General features: G+C 32.3%; 1 protein-coding gene across 1 annotated transcript in view; it reads right to left on the bottom strand.

Moving 5' to 3' along the window:
• LOC149425133 (lachesin-like) overlaps positions 1–19,759 on the bottom strand; it is a 231,663-nt gene extending 211,904 nt beyond the window's left edge. Inside the window, exon 1 of the mRNA XM_089650973.1 lies at positions 19,418–19,759. The gene's annotated coding sequence lies outside the window, so the exon portion shown is untranslated. The remainder of the gene's footprint in view (positions 1–19,417) is intronic.
• Between the last annotated feature and the right edge of the window lie 2,181 nt (positions 19,760–21,940).

The following is a 21,940-nucleotide window of genomic DNA, read 5'->3' as shown; positions in this document are numbered from 1 at the left end:
TCACTCTAAAACGTGTTGCGGGTTCATCACACAAATTCATCACATAAAATTTTAGTCTAGAGCCTTTCCCGCGGCCATCGAGGCCGTGTACTTAAATTATATTTTTTTTTAACTTTCGACACGAGCGTCACTATTTTGTTGGTTAAATCGTGTGTTTAGGAAAGTAGTTACTTTAACAAGTGATTTCCGTCATTATTTGGACTAAATTTTGGTCAACGGTGACCGTGTTTTTTTTCCAAAAACAAACAACAACAAAAATTCTTCCACGTGTCGTCACCAAAGTCCACTTCAACCACTTTTGAGAACAGTCAAAAATATCTGGTTGAAGTAAGTTATAAGATATATTGAATTATTTTACTTTGTAATAATACATTATTATTTATTTATGACATGCACAACATATGCCCTTCTCTGTTGTTTCCAATAACATCGATATGGCAAGTTCTTGGTACAATTTTAACAATGTGTTTTTCATTTATATACCTACTATTTTGATAGTAATTTTTACTTCGGGGATCAGAGAAACTTTGGCGACCCCTTCATAAACGCTGTAAGGAGGAGAAAATGAGAGTAGTAAAAAGATAAAATATTGGAAATGCTCGCCTTTTAAAATCACTTTACATTGGAACCGCACTTTCGGTTGACCTTCTCTTTAAAAATGGTGATCTTACGCAAAGCCGACTTTAAGGAATCTTTTAATAATAGTACAAATTATAAATTGGTAGTAAGCAAAAAAAGCAATGTACATGGGTAAGTAATCAGTACTGGACTCATTTTACGCTTTACTGGAATGGAGACAAAAAAGTTAAAATTTGCAATGGCTTTAGAGTAAATACAACAATTTCATTAAAATTTTGTGAGCGATCATAGGAATCCTTGTTTGTTTTTAATTACGTTTATACCGGCACACTACTGACAAGAGATTGCGTTTTCTATTGGATGTTTGTGGATTGAAAAAGAAAAAATTGACAGATGGAAATTAATTACCTGTTCGAAATGATAATTTTGAAAGAGGAACACGTCAAAATGTTATTTAGAAAAAACATTTTTATGAAATAAAAGGAAACGGCAAACCAAAAAAACAGGCTTTATTCCGGTAGAATTGAATAGATATTTTTAAATTATTATGTGAGAATACCGCACAAGAGTACCAATTTCTCCCAACCATTTGGGGTATTGTAACTGTTTTTTTGAATGAAATAAATAAATAAATAAAAAAATTAAAAAAATTTGTCATAGGGTTGTAGGTAGCGAGGGGGAATATGAATATTCAGTAGGTACTTGAATTTTCAGATCGGATCACCAAATTCATTTCAAGCAACGGTGGTCCTTTACAAGTGCGATGCTGAAAGTACCTACCACTCTGGAGCGTGCTGCATATATACCATATTGTTTTGAAGATTTTTATAGTGGAATAACTTAAAATGGTAATATTTAATAATTGAGAGTTGTTAAAGTGTGAGAAATTTTATAGACGTAGGTACCATATTAAAAAAAATGGATGTATTTATCGAAGACACAATCTAGATTGGAACTAAATTCGGGTAGAATCTTGCAATCAGCCAATAAAATATGCATTGAGAAAATTAAGATAATGTTGTTACTTAGTGGAATGAACGTACGTCTAAATTTATGAAAGTGATAGCAACATAATAACGACTAGTATATATGGGTAGGTCGTCTTTTGTTTCATCTTTTTACCAGTAGCTTCATTCTAAGGTAAGGTGAGGCAACGAAAAAGTGTAAATAATATACCTACACTCCAATAGTATTATTAAACCAACCTGTTATTATAATACACAAGATGATCAACTGAATCTCTGCCATAAGAATACACTAAGGGCGTTACTAATAAACGTGTTATAAATTTAACAAAAATAAAAATAAAGGTAAATGGTTCTTTATCAGTTGTTGTACAATTTAAAACACATTTATTAGTGAGGGGGTAAGTATATACAAATAGGAACCAGTCCTCCACAAATAGTTAGTGCAGCAGATCATTACAAATTGGCATAGTTGACATTACAAATTGGCGCAGCCGGTAGTCACCACAGATAGTTCTTAGTCAGAGTATGGTACAGTTAATAACGCCGGAAGGGCTATGGTCGGATTAGCTCAGTGGTAGACTGAGGCCCTTGGTTCAATTCCTAGAAGCGACTGAAACTTTTTTCTCATTTCTTTGTTTCACATTTTTCATTTGAGAGTTGATAATATCATTTTCACTGATTGACTACTATATATAATTAAAATACGACAAAACACAGTGGATAAATAAAATTTAATCGTAACCGCACGTTCAAGAATGTGGTTAATCGAAAAGTAATTGTATTATTCAAATGTTTCGATCTTGTCCATCACTAGTCCGAATGTGTACAAATACATTTTTGGCGTTTATCGCGGACACACATTGCGGATTCCGGGATGGCTTTGTGTTGTTTTCGGGGGATAAAAAGATTTTTCCTGAATAATAAAATTGGATGGCCGATGGTAATCCGTCCGGGCAGTTCATTACTAAAACAGAACGTGTCCGTTGTTAGCGGAACTTTAAAAATCTCACAAAAGAATATACGAAGGGGGCAGGGGCGGAGCAGGGGCGGGGCAGGGGCGGAGCAGGGGCGGAGCAGTGGCGGTAGATAAGTTCTTCTCCTTGTCATAATATTTATCTAAACACTCGTAAAAACTATCCGATCGTCGGTATAAATATATATTTTTTTTTACATTAACCCTGTCATCTTTAAGAATTCTGTGTGGAGGATCTTTTTTATGGAAAAAAGGAGAGGAAGGAAAAAGGTATGAAGGGTTGGTGGGAATCTAGGGGTTAGTGTATCCAGGAGTGACGGACGTATGAATCCATCCCTCCCGTTACGGTGCAAGACCATGGGTTGAGAGAGACCAGTTGGAAAGGTCAAAAGGTCTCCCTCAACCAGTAGCATGCGTAGGTGGGCAAACGCATCCTCCGGCATGACTTGAACAAACCCGGGAACCGCTGCTAAATCACCAAACGTAACTACTACTAACTACTTGGGGTAACCTAAGGCAAAAGTGTTAGGTTTGGTTAGGTTAGGTTAGGTTAGGTGCGAATAAGTACGAATTATACTGCTGTTTTTTTTTTCAAATTTAATAACGCAATTTGTACGAATATCGTTAATCGGCTAACCAAATATTTCAATTATATCAATGTCTTCTGCACAATTAAAAAAGCATTTACCTCGACTAAGTTCTTAATTTTTTTCCAGTCATCATCGTTTTTTAACCGTTCTTTAAAGATGTGAGTAGGTATTTAATTTTTCTCTGTGTGTTACTGACAAATTAATTTTACTTCACTGGTCATGTGCTCCATCACGTATCCATTCTTGACAACACTGTAGACTTTATAGTCGAAGTCTCCATTCTGCAAAATAGTACTTCACCATTCGAAATGGACTATTCATCACCATTCACTTAAATCTATGTAAATTCCACCTGAGCGTACATACATAAATAAAAAACAAATCTCTGTAGGTCCTGTAACAATAAATTGAGTTAAATTAGCTGCCCATCAGAGAGAAAGTTAATAATAATCTATCAATAAGCTTTGGAGCAAACTACCATAAAATATGGAGATAAAATCACGTCTCGTGCTCTCAGCTAAAATGACGAAGGTGTTATCAGAATAAACACCTACACCACTCCGTAGTATCGTGGAAGGGAATACCGTCTATAAAGCTTTTAGATTATCATATTTTTATAATTGAGTTTATCGAGAATTTATGAATTACCCGCTGTGTAAGTTTTTTGAATATTTTTTCGTGATTACGCTACCCCCGCACTGTATAAATTATTTAAGTACCAACATCCTTTGTAGCTTATAACCTAAATTCATTTCCTTCTCAATCTGTTATAATATTAAAAATGAATTTAATAAAATGGTGTAGGTGGTTAATGTGGAGAATTTATGCGTAACAACTTCTCATAATAAAAGAATATTGTGGTTACCTAAAAAAATATGTCCAATAAATAATTTTATTATTCTCATAACATATCTATATTTAATCATTATAAATGGGTAAATACTAAAAAAACGTGTCCAGTCAACAATATTTAAAAATAAACATTGTTTTCATGTTAAATTTCGCAACAAATATGTAACGGTTTACGGAATAAAATTTATGAACGGAATAGTCATATTAACAGATTGACTGTGTGTGACCGAGTTAATGTTTGATAATGGTTTTTAGCGAGAAATGACAGCCAGGCGAAAAAAATGTAAAAATATTGTATGATAAAATTAAGCTCAGAGAAATCGTGGATACCAATATTTTCGTTATTTTGACGTAATTATGTCGAGGAGTAAAGCTCTCGACTAGAAAGCTAGAGGTGGCGGTTTTAAATCCCGGTGTGCGCAAGTAAACTTTATTTGAGTGCGTTGTGTTATTTCACATATTACTAATTTAAAATAATATATAGTGAAATTGTGGCACGTTACAAAGTGTAAAATACTGTCAGTATCGCCCTGGTGTAAGAACACCATTCAGATTTGAAACGTTTCTTAAAATGGCTTTGATCGTGTTTTGTGACCAGATCTGAATAGCCTGGTACTTCCCCACTTTCCTTTTTCCCATCTCTCTTCCTTCCTCTCCACTTTCTGCCTTAGAACATACCAGTGGCGGTCGGTGACTTTTTTGTAGAAGGGATGCTGTACATCAAATGTTTTTACTAGTACTTACTACGTACTTGATATCAAATATGCACATCTACACTCTAGCCCTCGAACAAGATTCAATTATTGTCTAAAATTATCTCCATAAATCCATTAAGCTCCATAACTCAATATTTCCAGTATTATAATATTCTCAATATTAATGATTCAATTATACAACCACACAATTCACTATTATCATTTAGAACACGTTGGCGAACTATCCAATGATCCAAGCTCAAAGTAAACTGTCAAAGTAGCGCACGCATACAATCTAATGGATTAGTAATAGAGTATATGATTCTGTGCATTATACATATGAGTATTAAAGACCGTTTTTGTACGTTGGATGCTGTCATTAATATCGTATAAAGTTGACGAAGATATTGGCTTGCGGGTGTCAGTGAGCATGCGCGGAAAGAACGAACGTTCTAGCATTCTTGGATATGGTTTACAGATCGCTTCCACACCTCAGGGTGTTTTACACCTTTTACAGTATTTATGTCGTTCGTTATGCGTACTACACAGAAACAGGATGATAACATGCACCATGTCCCTTTGTTCCTTAATGTGTTTTTGTAAAAAAAATCACATTAAGGTCGCTGTAGAAATATTAAAATATTTAAATTGCAGTATTGCTGTTAACGGCTAAAAGTCCAAATCTTTTTACTCGTATAGACGGACCGCGCCTGGAACATACCCCGATTGGGGATGCCTTAGTCTCACTGGCTCCAGACGGTTGGGAGCAGTTGGGTCTCTCGTGCGATTACATAGTAAAAAAAATAAATAATAAATGGTGTTGCCACTACAGTCATGGTTTCAAATAAATAATTTTGCATCCAAGTGAAATAGAGGTACTGTTCAAAACTATTGTTTATTTAATAAAAAAATACATTTTCAGATGTTTGATCGGGTCAGTTTCACCCTTTCTGACATCTTTAGATGGATAGGTATTTTTAAACCATAATCTTGAAAGTTTATAATGTTGTCTGGTATATAAATATTATGTTGACGTTAGATAATTATGATTTTTTTGCAAATTAAATATTTATTTGAAGTTCCTTACTTTTTTTTAAGAAATACGTACATTTTCAACTCCGCCAATGACCGGGTACCGAAATATTTCTTTATATATTTTATAATTAAATTAGAGGCGAGCAACATAAAAAAAATGATTAATTAATACTCGTGAAATAGTATAATAGGTATCTTTAAATCATAATCTTATTTCAACGGTGGTAATTTCTAATATTTTCTGTTGGTTTCCCATTTTAGTTGTGTTCACTGTCGCATGTTAGTTTCCAGTAATTAAATAATTACGGGTAGTTAGGCATAATAACATTGGTCAGTTATAGACAAGATTTTTTGAATAATTATAATAGCTTCTTATATTGATGTAATACGTTAAGATGCAACGGCTGTGCGGTATTTTTCATACAAAACTTAAATTTGGATGTGAGGCCAAAATACTCGACCAAACTGTAGATTTTTTTTAAATCAAGATATAGAAAATATCTATTACGGATATGTTAGTACATGATACCGATAAATAAATTATTTCTATAGAAAAATAAAGGCCATAAAAATCTAAATCTACTAAATGGCCTGTGTTTCTATTGTAACATATGTTAGTACATGATACCGATAGATTAATTATTTCTATTGTAAAATATAGGCCATTATTATTTAGATGTTTAATGACTTTAGAGTCGACTTGGCAATTATTTGTGAGTTGGTGACTTTATTTAAAAATACTAAGCAAATATGGTGAGTATAAAACTGATTTAAAAAAGCAGTTTGATTAGTAAATTTAATTTATAAACGACAGATTTATGTTGAATTACAAAGTTCTTTTACAATATTCAAAATTCCTATTTTTAAAATGAACTCGCAAAAAATGCCTTTAAAATCTTTTAAATTGATTTTTTTAAAAGCCTCTCTATCACAATATGAAACATAAATAAATATATTATTAGAAGATGCTTTACCTTATGTTAAAAAAAATTGATGGGTGTTTTATACTCAATTCCAAATTTAATTTTTTTACAAAAAGGCCGCACAGTTTTCTCTATTTCCTTTATTTTGTCTGCTATTGGGTTTCCTACTTTAAGTTTATAATAATTTATGTTATTTTTATGATTGTATTATACCCAAATATATCACTTCGACATTATTTTATAAATCGGACTATTTTGATCAGTTTTTCAAAGATGGAAAATCAACTAATAAAGAGACTTTTTTTGTGAAATATCACCCTAAGGGCGCTTATATCGAAGTAGTGACCGGTCGGTGGCCGAGTTGACATCGCGCTTGGGTCCCACCCATGCGTAGCGTGTTCAATTCCTCGGCTGGCTAAGTCCTCCATCACAACACAAGCAACATTTTTCGGCTTTCTGTGGTGGTAGTAGGAGATTTTCAAATATTTTCAGGTTATTCGTAACCCGGGAATGTTTGTCTTTCTTTTTAATTAAAAAAAAAAAAAAAAAGTGTTGAATATATCAAATAGCGGTTTCAAGGAGAAATACCACGATACGGAGAGGATACCAAACTTTTACATTTATAACAGGGATAGACTGATAAACCCATAAAAACGAGTCATTTATATACGTTTCACCAATGTGTGACACTTGAATTCCTCTACAAATTTAATGAATATATTTAATTGAGAAAATTAACACTAACTTAATCTGTAATATATTAAAAGGTTTTCAGTATTTTTTTAAAACTACTATGTCACTTATTAGATTTCACGAATATAGTAACGAAACAATAGGCATTTTTTTCTTAAGTAAACATATAAATCAACTAATTTTTCCTGTTTTCGATATTCTTATAGTATCCTATTGTTTATATTATATTTGTTCTCGTTGTAGTATGCGCATTTACGTATATACCTACATAATTATTAAAAATATATTGTTTTAACGTATGTTCAATTTACAATGTGATTATCATACACACCGTGTTCCACACTCATACCGCAAAACTTTAGGGGGTGATTTTATCAATGAGAAAAAATCATTAGTGTCTAATAAAAGCATTAAGATAAATTTCTTATTTTTGTGGGCTAAGATCAAAATTTTATGTTTGACATCTGAAATACATAAATCTTAGTATAAAAAAGCGTTGAATATTTGCCAATCAGTTATTAACTTAAAAAAAGGATTTGACAATTTAATCTTATTTCCAAACTAGTAGCACTTGGTACAAATAAAATTATTGTAAAAAGTTATTATTATTGTAATAATAATAACTATTATTGAAATAATAATATAATTTTTCTCAATAATAATATAACACTATCTCTTTTTCTTGTTTTTCTCTACCGTATCCATTATTTTCATATTTAATATTTGAAAAACATTTTTTTGTTCAAGAGAGCTGTTTCTGAAAATTTTCAAAGAAAATTGAAAAATTGTGAAAATAATAAATAAATATTTTAAAATAATTAAGTAAAAGACAAAAAAATAATATCGTTAACAATTAATAGACTCGAATAGTTACGCAAGACATCAAATAATTAGCAATGCAAACAAGTTGAGATGGAACGTAACGACATAGTGAGTAACCGACAAAGTAGACGCGCGTATATTAATAATTGTATTACGTAGTAGATGTCAGATATATTTCTATTAGCGTTATGCCTGGTACTCTATTATTCCCCCTGCATATTCCCATGTCATGGAATGCTTTATTACATAAATGTACGTAATGTCTATCAACAACAAACATTTTTTTCTGGAAAACAGAAATCATTTATTTCCTTTTATCTTAATGCTCGTGTCGATAAAGGGGTTCATTTATTTATTTAATTTATTGGATTTTTATAGGGCTTTCGCACGTGAGTGAAAATAATTCAAACATTATAAAAACTCAAAGAGATGCCCGGGGACCATTTATTGGAAAACAAACACTCTTGCCATAGGTCACACCAAGTAGTACGCTACGTTTAGTGATGCAGGGGTGCCCGGATTCATGGTGTAAGGTTTGTCATGGTCTTGGCAGCATATGCATTTGCCCACCTACTGCATGGCTGGCCAGATCGGGATATACTAGTCGAGGAAGACCTTTTGACTTCTCCAGCTGGATTCTCGACCCATCGCCTTGCACCGCAGTGAGAATGAGACTCATACGTCCGTCACTTCTGGAAAGAATGACCCCAGACTCCCACCCATCCCTCATACCTTTTTCCTTCCCAGAACTTCTTCTCCTTCCCTTCCCAAAAACGTTACCTTCTACACAGCATCCCCAAAGATGACGTAGGCTGTGAGTGATTTTTTTCTTCAGGATCATCTGTGTGTAGCTAATAAAAAAGCATAATAGAAGACATATAATCATTCAGGAGAGAGAACCTGTGATAAAACAGCAGAAGAGAATATATTTCTAAATAACGAAATGTTTCAAAACAAGTCACTGTTATGTTATCAGTTCATTCTATCATATTGTATGTACATTTGAGACAGAGGGATAAAATGAGAAATTATATAAGGAAAGACAAACAATCCAGGATTAAAAACCTGACAACATAAAAAAAATCTACTACCATCACAGTAAGGCAGTCCGCAAACGAGAGACTTTAGCTGGGGCGACACACGCGAGCGAAGCGCCACTAGGAAGACTTTTTAAAATTTTGTAACAGATTCCAACCGTCGCGTCGCACAGTGGGCTGAAAATCGCCTTTTATAGACAAAGAGACTTGAATTTTCAAGGGTATTTTTTTTGGCTAGAAATGGATTCTGCTGATCATTACTATGCTATAAAATTCCGTACGAAGCAATTGCGTGTACAAATGAAGGAGTTATCATTTTTTAAGAAAAAATTTGTATGGCACTGACATTAAAAATGAGGCTATCTCTGGAATCATAAGGTTGGCCATTCTATCATTAAACACAGACATACAACTATTTATTTGTATTTTTTTGACATACTTCGTATTGTGGCGCAACTTGCGATTATTTTTTTTTTTAAATCCTTAAGTTGAAAAAAAAACTTTTTTATGTTGATGATTCATTTTAATGCTTAAATGCTTTACATATGAATATGCTTTGTCTAGTTTACAATATTTTATTAACACTACAAGCCAAAAGACTGTGCACAGTGGGCTGAAAATCGCCTTTCATAAACATAGAGACTTGAATTTACAAGGGTATTTTTTTTGGCTAGAAATGGATTCTGCTGATCATTATTATGCTATAAAATTTTGTATGAAGCAATTGCGTGTACAAATGAAGGAGTCATCATTTTTTTAAGAAAAATTTGTATGGCAATGATATTAAAAATCAGGCTATCTCTGGAATCATAAGGTTGACCATTATATCCATACACACAGATATACTACTATTTATTTGTATTTTTTGACATACTTTGTATTATGGCGCAACTTGTGATTTTGTTTTTTTAAATCCTCAAAGTTGAAAAAAAAACTTTTTTATGTTAATGATTCATTTTAATGCGTAAATGCTTTACATATGAGTATGCTTTGTCTAGTTTACAATATTTTATTTAAACTGCAAGCCTAAAAGCACACAACTCCTTCATTTGTACACGCAATTGCTTCGTACGAAATTTTATAGCATAGTAATGATCAGCAGAATCCATTTCTAGCCAAAAAAAATACACTTGAAAATTCAAGTCTCTATGTCTATGAAAGGCAATTTTCAGCCCACTGTGCTTCGCCGCAACTAAAGTCTTTCGTCTGCTTCAAATGTTGGTTATATCGTGATGGATGACTGGAGGAGCTTGCCAAGGAATTGAACACACGGTGTCCAGGTGGGAACCATTTTAATGTGTTCAGCTTAAATATGTTATTGCGTTGCATGAATTTCTTTATTTTGTTTTATTAATGAAAATAACAGGTAACGTACAAAAAATAACAAAGGGTTAGTAATAACTACCTTCCAATAACGGTAAATAGCAATAAAATATATATTAATACGTAAAAATAAACAATTAGTAGGTAGATATGTAAAACAACAATAACAAAATAAGAGACAATAAAATTTGAGCCAAGTGAAGTCTCATTTATAACAAGAGATTCAAGATATTTTGAAAAGTGAGGGCTATCACTAAATATATCCGGAATCTTGATTACAATTAACTATAGATAAATTAATCTTGATTAAGTAATCTTGCACACGATAATTAATGGTTAAATACTTATTTGAAAGCAATATAACAAATCATATATTCGATTTTTTTATTATGATTAGTTAATTAACAGGATGTACATGTTTAATTAGAAAGAAAATATATATAGAAATCAGGTAAAATCAGCGTACAACGACAAAATCAGCGTACAAACATAATACAGGGTTTTCCAATAAGAGGTGTTATTTTGAATAGCCCGCTATTTCGGTAGATGTTACTTCTGAAGCTGTCATTTTTTGACATTTGACAAGTAGAAACTACGCCATCAATAAAAATGGAACGATGCACGCTTCAACAACGCATTGAAAATATTAAAATTCACTTGAATGAATCAAATGCAAATCATATTGAGTGATGAGGCCCATTTCCACCTCGGTGGCTTCGTCAGTAAGCAAAATTTTCGCATCTGGGGCTCGGAAAACCCAAGAGTTATTATTAAAAAGCCTTTCTATCTTCAACGTGTGACTTTTTGGTGCGGTTTATGGTCCGGCGGAGTCATTGGACCTTACTTTTTCGAAAATGAGACTGGAGCAACAGTTACGGTGAATGGATTGCGCTATCGAGAGATGATTAATGATTTTTTATGGCCGGAATTAGATGGAATTGATTTGTACAACGTTTGCTTTCAACAAGACGGCGCTACGTGCCACACAAGCAACGAAATCATTGATCTTTTACGATTGAATATCAAAATAACAAATCTTATTGGAAAACCCTGTAGTATTTTCTATTATTTACAGACTTTTATTACTGACACACATACTCTAAAATACTAGTAAAATCTACATGCTAATGAATAATAATAATTGATTGATAGTGATGACTAGTACAAAACTAGTATCTTCAATTATTTAAAAAACGAATTTAATAAATGTTATAAAAAAATGTTTATTCCTAAGCATACCATAACTGTCCGACAGAAGATTGGATTTTGATGTCATTTTTAAAAATTATTAATTCCATTATTGACAGACATGCATTGAATTGAAACATGAACTGAATTCACACATTAAAATATATTTTTCTCTGCAAAAATAACGTCATTACCAATTCGTTTATAAACTCAATTTCCGAACGATTCCAAACGATTGGTGTCATTTATATACATATAGCATATTATGTAATTAATACCGTTTCTCAAAATATTAATATGAAGCTGCTTACTGCGGTTTACAACCAATAAATCCATCCAGATTTTACCGTTTATTCCATGTTTTTAAGCTCTACAAATTTGGTACATTATGGCATGCGATCTCTGAAAATGTTAATTGCAATAACAATAATAAGTACTCACAAAAATGTTTAAACATGTGTTTTGATAGTTATTAGTTAACCTTATCATGGTAAATTTTAGTTGTAAATGTAGTTATCGTACAAGTATGTTTACACTGTATAATTATTTTGTATTTTGTTTTTGTAAAAAATGTTTTATTCTGTATTTGAAGGAACTTGAACCGTAAATAAATAAATCAATAAAAAAAATTAAAAAATATAATAAAATGTAGCCTCTTTGGAAGATGATATAATTATATAGTAATATTGATGATTATTATTTGTGTTTCCCTCTGTCGTATTGTATCCTTTGTTATGTATTGTTTCATAGTGCTTTCATAAAAATGTACATAACATAAACTTTTATAAAAATGTTCAAAATAATTACGATACGATTGTACCACCCCAGCCAGGAGCACTCCTATCCCGGTGCGACCGGGAGACCAGGGGGCACTGATTTGTTAGTACTTTTAACCCGCGCTCTGAGGATGGGAAGGAGGTTGACCAACACAGACACGTCCAAATTTAACCACCCAGCACTCTACTCTCAAAATGTTGAAAATAATTAAGAAAATATTTCTATATTGGTCATGCATTTCGTTCGGCATATTTCTGACAATTAAGAGATTATCTGGTTTGTGATTTCTGATTGCGTTATACCGAGATGAAATTATAAAGCGAGCCATACAATGCAAATGCCACCGTGCTAAGTCTCCTATTATTTTATATTTATTATTCAAGTGGATATCGTGGAATAATATTATTACTAAGCCAACATCAAGTATGAGCGGTCTCGCAGTTCGAGACAGTTTTGAAACTGTTTGAGAGAGAAATTAATACTTTTAAACAAAAAGACGATACTAACATGGTCGGATAAAGTCTTTTTTATTATTACTTTAATGCCTGTAAAAATTGGATTGTAGTTTTATAAATTGTATGTTTATCCGTTTATAGTTTGACTTAGAGCAAATTGTTTCACAGAATTTAAACAATTGACATTGCAATAAACGTGTAAGTAAAGTAAATGTTTCGGAGGAAATAAAAATATCATCTCTTCTTTATCAGTTATTCCTATGCTATGAAGGCATTTATGATATTATTTAGTGGTGTACCAATCATATTTTCAAACAATGTCGTAGCTTACGGGTGCACTCAAGAGAATGCATAATCTGCTCTTTCATAGATTGTGCTTTTTTTTTTTTTTTTACAGTGAATGCCTCACAAGAGTCCCAACTGCTCCCGTCTGGAGCCAGTGAGACTATGGCATCCCCAATTGGGGGATGTTGTGAGGCTGAAGGTAAGTGGGGAAGGGAAAGAGGAAGGTGGGGAAGTACCTGGCTATTCAGATCTAGTCACTAAACACGGCTAAAGCCATTTGGAGCAACGTTTCAATTCTGAATGGTTGTCTTATATCAGGGCGATACTGGTAGTATCTTCCACTCTGGAACGTGCCGCAAATATACTATATATTATTTTAATTAATTAATTATGAAATAACACAAATTAATCAAATAAAATTTATTTGCGCACGCCGGGTTCGAACCCGCGACCTTCGGAATGGCAGTCCAATGCGTTACCACTGGACTATGCCGGCCGTCATAGTCCAGTGGTAATAGTTATTTTAATAGTTTTGGCTGAAATAAGTAAATCAGTTTTAAAATTTTTATATGAATTTTTTTTTTGCGCGCATACAGAATATTAATAAATTCTTTAAGGAAAGGCATACAAATACAAAATTGGATTTAATCACTGATACATTATTATATTTGTATGCGTTTCCTGATAGAATTGACTTTGTATACGGACAAAATTATTACTACGGGCGAAAAGAAATAATTCATCTTAATATTTAAATGCATAACTCACAAAATGTTTTTTTTCCTAGGTAATTAAATTAGCGCCATCTGTGAAAGAGCAGATTATGAATTCTTTTAGGTATACCCTAAATGAATTATGGAACGTAAAACCAAAAAGTTTATCCTTAAATATTATAATTTTCCACCAATAGTACAACGTCTTTGATTATTGAAATTATTCGCACCTTCACAGAATATTGTAGGTGTTCATTAAATGCATTGAAGTTATACATTCGTACATACCCAGCACGTGTACGCATAATTTGCATACTGATAGTATTATTTCGTTAACCTTTACTTCAGTAGTTTCAATTAATGACTCAATCGAGATAACTAACGCAAAAACCACCATAATTAATTTATAATTTATTTAGTAGTTTTATTATAAAACATTCATAATACTAGAATTTTTAAAATAACAAAAAAGTAGTCACGGTGTGCTGGCATAATTTTTTAATTTAATAAACACAACACAATTTAATCATTTTGTTTGTAAATTTAGTGACAATTATTTTCACGACAATATTTATCAACAATTCAATCTTTTCTACAACTTACTGATAAAAAGCAAATTATATGTAAAGACAGAAGTAATTTGTTGATTTTTCAGCGATCCGTACAAAAAATTTGAATTTTTATTGAAAATAAGAAAATAAAAATGAATTAATATGAAAATGTACATATCGAAAACGGTATATAATGGAAATATTAACACTTTTTAAAATCTTAATTTTTTGTATATAATATCATAATATGAACAGGTACACGAAGAAGGCTACGCTTCTTAGCATTCCTAATACGGAACATTAATTTTCGTTTTATTCATTAAGTAAATATAATTTTATTAACCTCTATTAATTTGTGTTAAGGCCTAAACCGCATGTTAAACAGAGCTTTACACACAGCAATAACCATAGCCACGCGCTCTGTCTTCCTCCTAACTCCTAACTTCCTCTGAATAATATGCTAATCGCGCTAAACTTCAATTTTGTCGTTTGTCACTTTTCCATTGTGTAGTTGAAAACTGTCTTTCGCTATGGACGAGATCTCTGTGCGGAAGTTTGGAGGTTTGGAGATCTGGGCCATCGTGCATCCATCTCACAACTTCGGGAATCGTCGTCTTGTTTTACATCACTGTCTCTCTGTGTTCAAACAATAAGTTCATCAAAGAGGCGCTTCATGTTCTTTTGGAGATTATTTTCGGATCAAGGGATTAAGAGATTAGGCCTCGTTTTATGCAAATATTTGTGTGGTGAAATGTTTTGATTTGGTTTTCGTCTTGCGTAAGATTAACGAGTTCTAAAAATCAATCAATTTTACACTTACAAATCTACGTATTTAATAAATATTAGAAATTATCTTTAGCACTAGTTTAATGTCCTATGTCAAAAAAATATTGTTCAAAGAAATTACAAAATTGTCTCTCCATTTTCCATAAAACGAGCTTTGGAAAATTATAAGGTTAAAGCTTTAGAAGCTTTATCAAGTTTTTTGCAGCTTCAGGGAATGGATTTAAGGTTTAGTGAATTAAAGTGGCAGAAGTCGACCGGAGCAAACCGGAAGGTTGCAGCGATCTGCTTCGGAGGGTAGAATCCATGGTATACGCCGATCCAGTTAGTGACTTCGATCGATAGATTATCACAAATTTATAATACTTTGTTCCGGTTGAAATATATATATTTTTTAAATTCAGCAAATAATAATAAAAAACATAACAAAACCAATTTGTTATTTTACCAAAATAATGTTTATAATGTTACAGTTGATCTAGTTAAATACTTTTATCCGAGACTTACTCGTCCCGGGGAAATATTGGCCGTACTGATTACTATTCCTTTCAGCTTCCAGGAAATGCAGAATTATTTCAAAGATGAAACTGCAGATTTTTCTTAGAAATATCAGGAATGTGCATCTCAAGGAATTATTCTCGAGACTTTTTTGAGCGTTTTCTTTTTTGCAATCCTAGCTGATGGAGATCACGATAGCTGATTTTTGTAGAGAAAATTACGTAGGTGTCTCTTTTGAGTTCACAAATATTTTTTATCTTCTTTGCTTAATTTGATGTCATACTACAAACCTTATCTATTCGATTTTCAAAAAGATAAATTTTTCTTTCTTATCATCATCAACGAAACGCGGTTTCTCCCGTTAGTTTCTTTATCTTTTCTGCAGTTTCTTATGAACAAAGACGCAATATCGGACAATACACATAATACAACGTAAAAAGAAGACTTGGCCTGAAGTGAGTAACAAATCGGCACCTACCAAGCAGCTCGAGAATAGAAACTTAACCTGAAGAATTGTGAAAAATTTCATCACTCACATCTTTACCTAGTCAAAGATGTGCTATTTTTCTAGGCGATACAATATTGATTCTAAACACCAATGAATTGAAGACAATGAATTGGTTAACCCATTTCATCCCAATATAATTATAAAATTGTTTTGCCGTGGTAGTGTATGTACATCCTGCTATTGATAGTTAGTGAGCCAATAATACATTGTTTGTTATAGTCATATGGCTGATTTTAAATTAATATGTATTATTTTTTGGATTAATTCTAATGGAAAGCAAAAAATTTTCATTCACCACCCCAGCCAACAATTTCATTGCAATTAGTCTCAGTAGCTCAATTGGTAGAGTGTTGACCTGATAAGAGTAGATGACATGAGTTCGAGTCCCAGTTGGGACCATTGCCTTTTTTGTTTGACTTAATTTTTTTTTATTATTGCCGTTGATAGTAGTTTATATTATTGTCAATAATTAAATTAATGTTAGCTTAAACCAGAGGTTCCCAAAGTGGTCCATATGGACCCCCAGGGGTCGATATCGGCATGCTGGGGGTCTATGTCAGCGAGAAAAAAATTTCGGGGTCCACGAGATTCAAATGGGGGTACATACGAGTGGACCCCCATTTACCTCAAGTCAACGTTTAGGAGTTTCGTAAATGACACAATAGACCTAACACACATATAATATATGAGAAATTACTTATTTCATATTTTTATTTTTGTATTTCGTAATGTTGTTAATTGAGGTATATAAATAGAGTCTACGTTCCTTTTCTCGTCAGAATTAATATATTCAAGCAAAACATTGCACATTGGAAGCCGCGAATTTTTCTAGTTCCCCAACTTGTTTTTAAAAAACGTCCAGGTTAATAATGACGTTCAACATTTAAATGCACTTCACACAGACTTGAAAACTATGTTTGAAGACATTTTGACTATAGAAACGCAACGTTGTAGAATCGGATATCATGTGACAAGAAGAACTGACCGGAATAAGCACTGACAAAGAACTTAAGGGGCAGTTTTGTAGGGCCAGCTACAGAAAGAAATTCCCGTTGCTTATCCTGCTTCATTTTCATTTGGTGTAATACTTCACAAGGGCGCCCCTGTCTGCACAGTGTAAAGACAGAGCAACTATACCGCCACCCGGTTGTAAGACAGTCAAGGGAGGGGAATATTTTTACTAAATAAATAAATGATAATCACATGGGACGTTAATAGTTTTAGGAAAATTCAATATTCGGCAGGCAGGGGGTCTGCGGAAAAAAAATATTTGGCAAGTGGTCTACGGGGAAAAAAAGTTTGGGAAACTCGGGCTTAAACTAAATTAAGATAAATTGAACAATTGAATGGTTGCAGTAGTTTTGAAATTCGTTTACATATTTGTTTGCATATTTAAAAAGACAACTATTTAGTTTGTAGTATACAAAAATTATTATTAATGTAAAATTAAATTTTTGTTCATTCGTTTGCGACTTAATACACACCATCATCCCAAGTCGAGGTTCTAACCCTTTCCCAATTTTGTCGACCCTAACTATCCATCAATAAATTTACATAATTTATTACAAATTATTCGACTGAAATTGCCGTTCAGGTGCTCTAAACTACTATTTTGCACGTGAAAATTCTAATAAGCAATAATTTTTTAATGAAATACTACTACATATTAAATTATTTGGCGGGTTGAGAATAAGTCTCACGTAGCTTAGTGGTTTAGAGCTCCTGACCGACAATCAGAAGGGTGCAGGTTCTATTCCCGTCGGCGGCATTTATCTTTAGTCAGGAGGTATTTTCAATACAGATGGGTATTTCAAGCGACCAATAAAATTTGATGTCCTTTAAAATACTTTGTCTTATAAACATTATTTTATCATTGAAAATAAAACATTAATAACATAACTATTAATGATTCAAGATTATATGTATCTAATGTACGTAAAACAATAACATCTTAAATGGATTCTGTGACCTGCAACTCATATTTTATGAATGAAATACCTCCCATTCCTCAAAGTTTTCCGGTAATCTTATTTTACGTCTGATATTACATCAGAAAGAGTTTTTATTCCCCTTTCAAAGTTGAAACAGTCGTACGCTGGGAAGCTTTCCAACCACCTGTTTATGGCTCAGGACTTTCCAACTTCGTTCAGAACTTGCACAACTACCCCCTACGTATTATTACTTGAAAATAAAACTGTTTTGTAGTGGATTTCATTCCGTTTTTATTGGCTCTCCGTCCCGCATATTGTACCGGAAACGTTCTCCTTGTTCCTGGAAATAATCGTTCCCAACGTCGCATACTGCTTTCGGTCTTCGAGTATAGTAACAAAAATAACCTCAGATATTTTGTTAACTTATTGAAGTTTCAGGAAATGACATCCTTGCAATATATCATTGTTTCATTTCACTATTTAAAATACATACAAAATAATATTTCCCACATCTCCAACAATGTTGAATAAATGTACTACAGCAGTTTAAGTAAAGATTTTTTTTGTATTGAAGAAGTGTACCATGGATATTATTTTTATGCAAACCGTCTCTGCCACTTTGACAAATATCTTGTTCAGTTTTTGCAATAAATTCACATATATTTTCATTTGCATTTCGTACAAAAAATCAAATAGAATTTTGCTTGGCCATGTAGATATATCAAATATTATAAAAATTTCATTGTTATGTACGTAATGCGTTTATTTTTAAATGGTTTTCTATGATGATTTTTTTTAAACTTTACTTTACTCTATTCTGGGGTAAGCGTGTTCGCAAAATATAAATTTGTAATATTAGTTTTGAAAAAAGGTGTGTAATGATTCGCCTTTCATCGTACGGTTTTCAAATAAATTCCTTATCAGGAGTTTATTTTTTGCTTCCGAATTACTTTTGCTTCGTCCCCTACATTTGATTTGAGAAATGACGAATGAGAAAAAGTGATTAATTAATTATTTTAAATAACTTTAAAATTAAACTAATAATTGAGATTGGCAATTAACAAAAAAATAATGTATTTATGAAGATACAAGATTTAAAATTTCAAGAATTCAATAACATAATATGTATAATATAACCATAATTTTAATAACATAAAAGTACAGATAAAATAATCAATGAAATGCAAAATAAAACTGATCGAAATAATATTTTAATATAATATAAAAACTCGACTTACTAAACAAAAGAAGAAATCCTCTTGAATATTACCGCCACCGTTAAACTCGACACGGGATATACATAACAGCCACCTTGTCTAGTCAAAAAAGAAACTTCCGAGCAACTTTCAAAAACTTCGCCTCTAATAAATGTCATATCACGTCGGAACCGAGCTTCAAAAAAGTAAAAAGCGGAAAGTTTTGCACCGTAATAGTATGATAAACCACCCGACACAAAACCTTATCGATAATAATAATCAGAAGAGAACATATTATATTAATATGTGTCTAGAATTATTATGTCACTAATAAAGTTTACGGGGTTTATTCGTTGTAGTGACGGGAGTTTTCGTAATTCAAAGGACGAGCCGAGATCGGAACGTTAAAGCGTCTCGCGGCATGTTTGTCGCTCGGTGGTCGGGCGAGTACTGTAGTCGCGCGATACGGCCTGGCAGCTCGCAGCGGGTTCCGACGGACAAGCCGCAACCCCAGTGCGATTGCGAGCGCCGCGACGCTATCTGGGAAGCACCGGGACGCCCATAGCCCTCGCTCAGGGTTATCTCGCACTGCCTGCGAGGATTAAATAAATTTTCATTCTGAAATTTTAAGGTATGCTCACGAGTAGTAGCAGTGCGCATGTTGTTTATAAATTTTACTTTATTTAACCGATAAACGTAGCTGTGACATATAAGAAATTTTGAAAGGGTGCCATATAAGACTTTCGCAAATATTGTTAATTCAAATTTTTCATTGTAAAGTCGGAATACCTTGAAGCCATTTATATTTAAAATAATCAAAATCTAATATGCGCTGGGTATCATGTGCATTCTGTTTGGCATTTATTTAATGATAAATAAATTTCTTCGTATAATTAACTTTTTTAATTTTCTTTAATGTATATAAGATATTTTCTTTAGATGGAAAAGTGGCTTTAATAAGTTCATTTTTAGAGATTTAAACTTTTCAAATTAAACTGTTTTATACTACTTCTTCAATAATTAATATTTACTGTGGCATCATTTTAATTAAAATAATGTACATAGTTTTCTGGATACCACTATCGATAAGAATTGACATAATACAGGGTGTCCGGGGGTAAAGTGCACTAACTTCGGGGGTGAGTCTACAGGATTGTACAAGTAAAAAAACAAACAACTTTTTACGAAATTCCAAGGTTTTAAGGTAGTTTTTAGGTTAAGTAGTTGAATTTTTTTATTTAAAATATTCTTCTGTGGAAAAACATTTGGAATAATAAACATCGGAATTTAGAAAAAAGTTTTCTTTTTTACTTCTACCATCATGTATCGCCTACTGAAGTTAGCGTATTTTACCCCCGGGCACCTGGTATATTTGTTAATTTTAATTGTACGTTTATTCTGACGAAGGAACCATTGGCTTCGAATCGTGTTGTTTATTTTAATTTAATATTGGTGTATATAAAGTTATTGATTTAATTTAAATTTATTTAAACTATTTTAAAAGAAATTATGATTAGGATGACTAGAGTAAATAAAACGATTAACAAAAAAAAATAAACTGTCACATATTGGAATAACCCAGAATTTATTATGAATTTAAATTAATCAAGAAGTGAGTGCCAATACAAAGTAATTTTCCAGGGAATCACAAATGTCCGTGAATTGAAGACAGGCCACATACGAGAGACTTTAGGTTGTGACTTTCGACTTTCGTGTATCAAAATGAATTACGGTTATAGGGAGGTACGCATACGAGTGACGTGACTCTTGGGTGGCTTTATTAGAATTTTTATAGATTTTTGAATAGTTTCTAACTTACGAGTTTATAAACATTGAAAAATTTGTCGTGAATTTCTTTTTAAAACATTTTTTTTATTTCAAAAACCAAGTTTTTGGCTTGGATTGGATTGAATCACCAATACAACATTGTATTTTTATAACTTTCTTGGAAGAATTGAGTTTTAACACGAATAAAATTATTTATTCATATTAATATTTCGTGTGTAGGAAAGCAAACAAATAATTCATCTAAATATTTAAAAGTATAACTTGCAAAATGCCTAAAATAATTAATTTGGCTCCATGTGAGAAAAAACAGATTTATAAGCCCTTAACTTCAATACAATAAAATCAATTTAAATACCCTTTTGCATTTATTATTTTGTAACAGTACAATATTTTTATTTTATGGAAAGCCAAGTTTTTATTCATTTCAACGATTGAATAGATAAGTACGAAATTTTTGTTTTCTTTATTCATAAAAATATATTTGGATACAGGTTTTTTACATGCTTTTCGACTACCACACTAGAAACATGTCCGTATTATGGTAGTCGAATGTGAATGATTAGATTTACTATCTCAATGTATGAAAGTACCAAGAGCACATAAGATGAAGAAATAATTATGATAATGAAGTCATCAACGTGAACAATGGCGTCTAATAACTTAATGAGACTCTATTATTTACCTTGTTATCGTATAGTATTAACGGCGGAGAGCCATTACATTAAATCTGGACTCATAACTTATGATAATGCAGACTATATGAGCTTCGTTAGGACG

This window comes from Hesperophylax consimilis, chromosome 3, assembly GCF_061612785.1.
Source record: "Hesperophylax consimilis isolate HC1 chromosome 3, BYU_Hcon_1.0, whole genome shotgun sequence".
Lineage (NCBI taxonomy): Eukaryota > Metazoa > Arthropoda > Insecta > Trichoptera > Limnephilidae > Hesperophylax > Hesperophylax consimilis.
The sequence above is the reverse complement of the archived record's forward strand: the minus strand, read 5'-3'. Positions and strand labels throughout refer to the sequence as shown.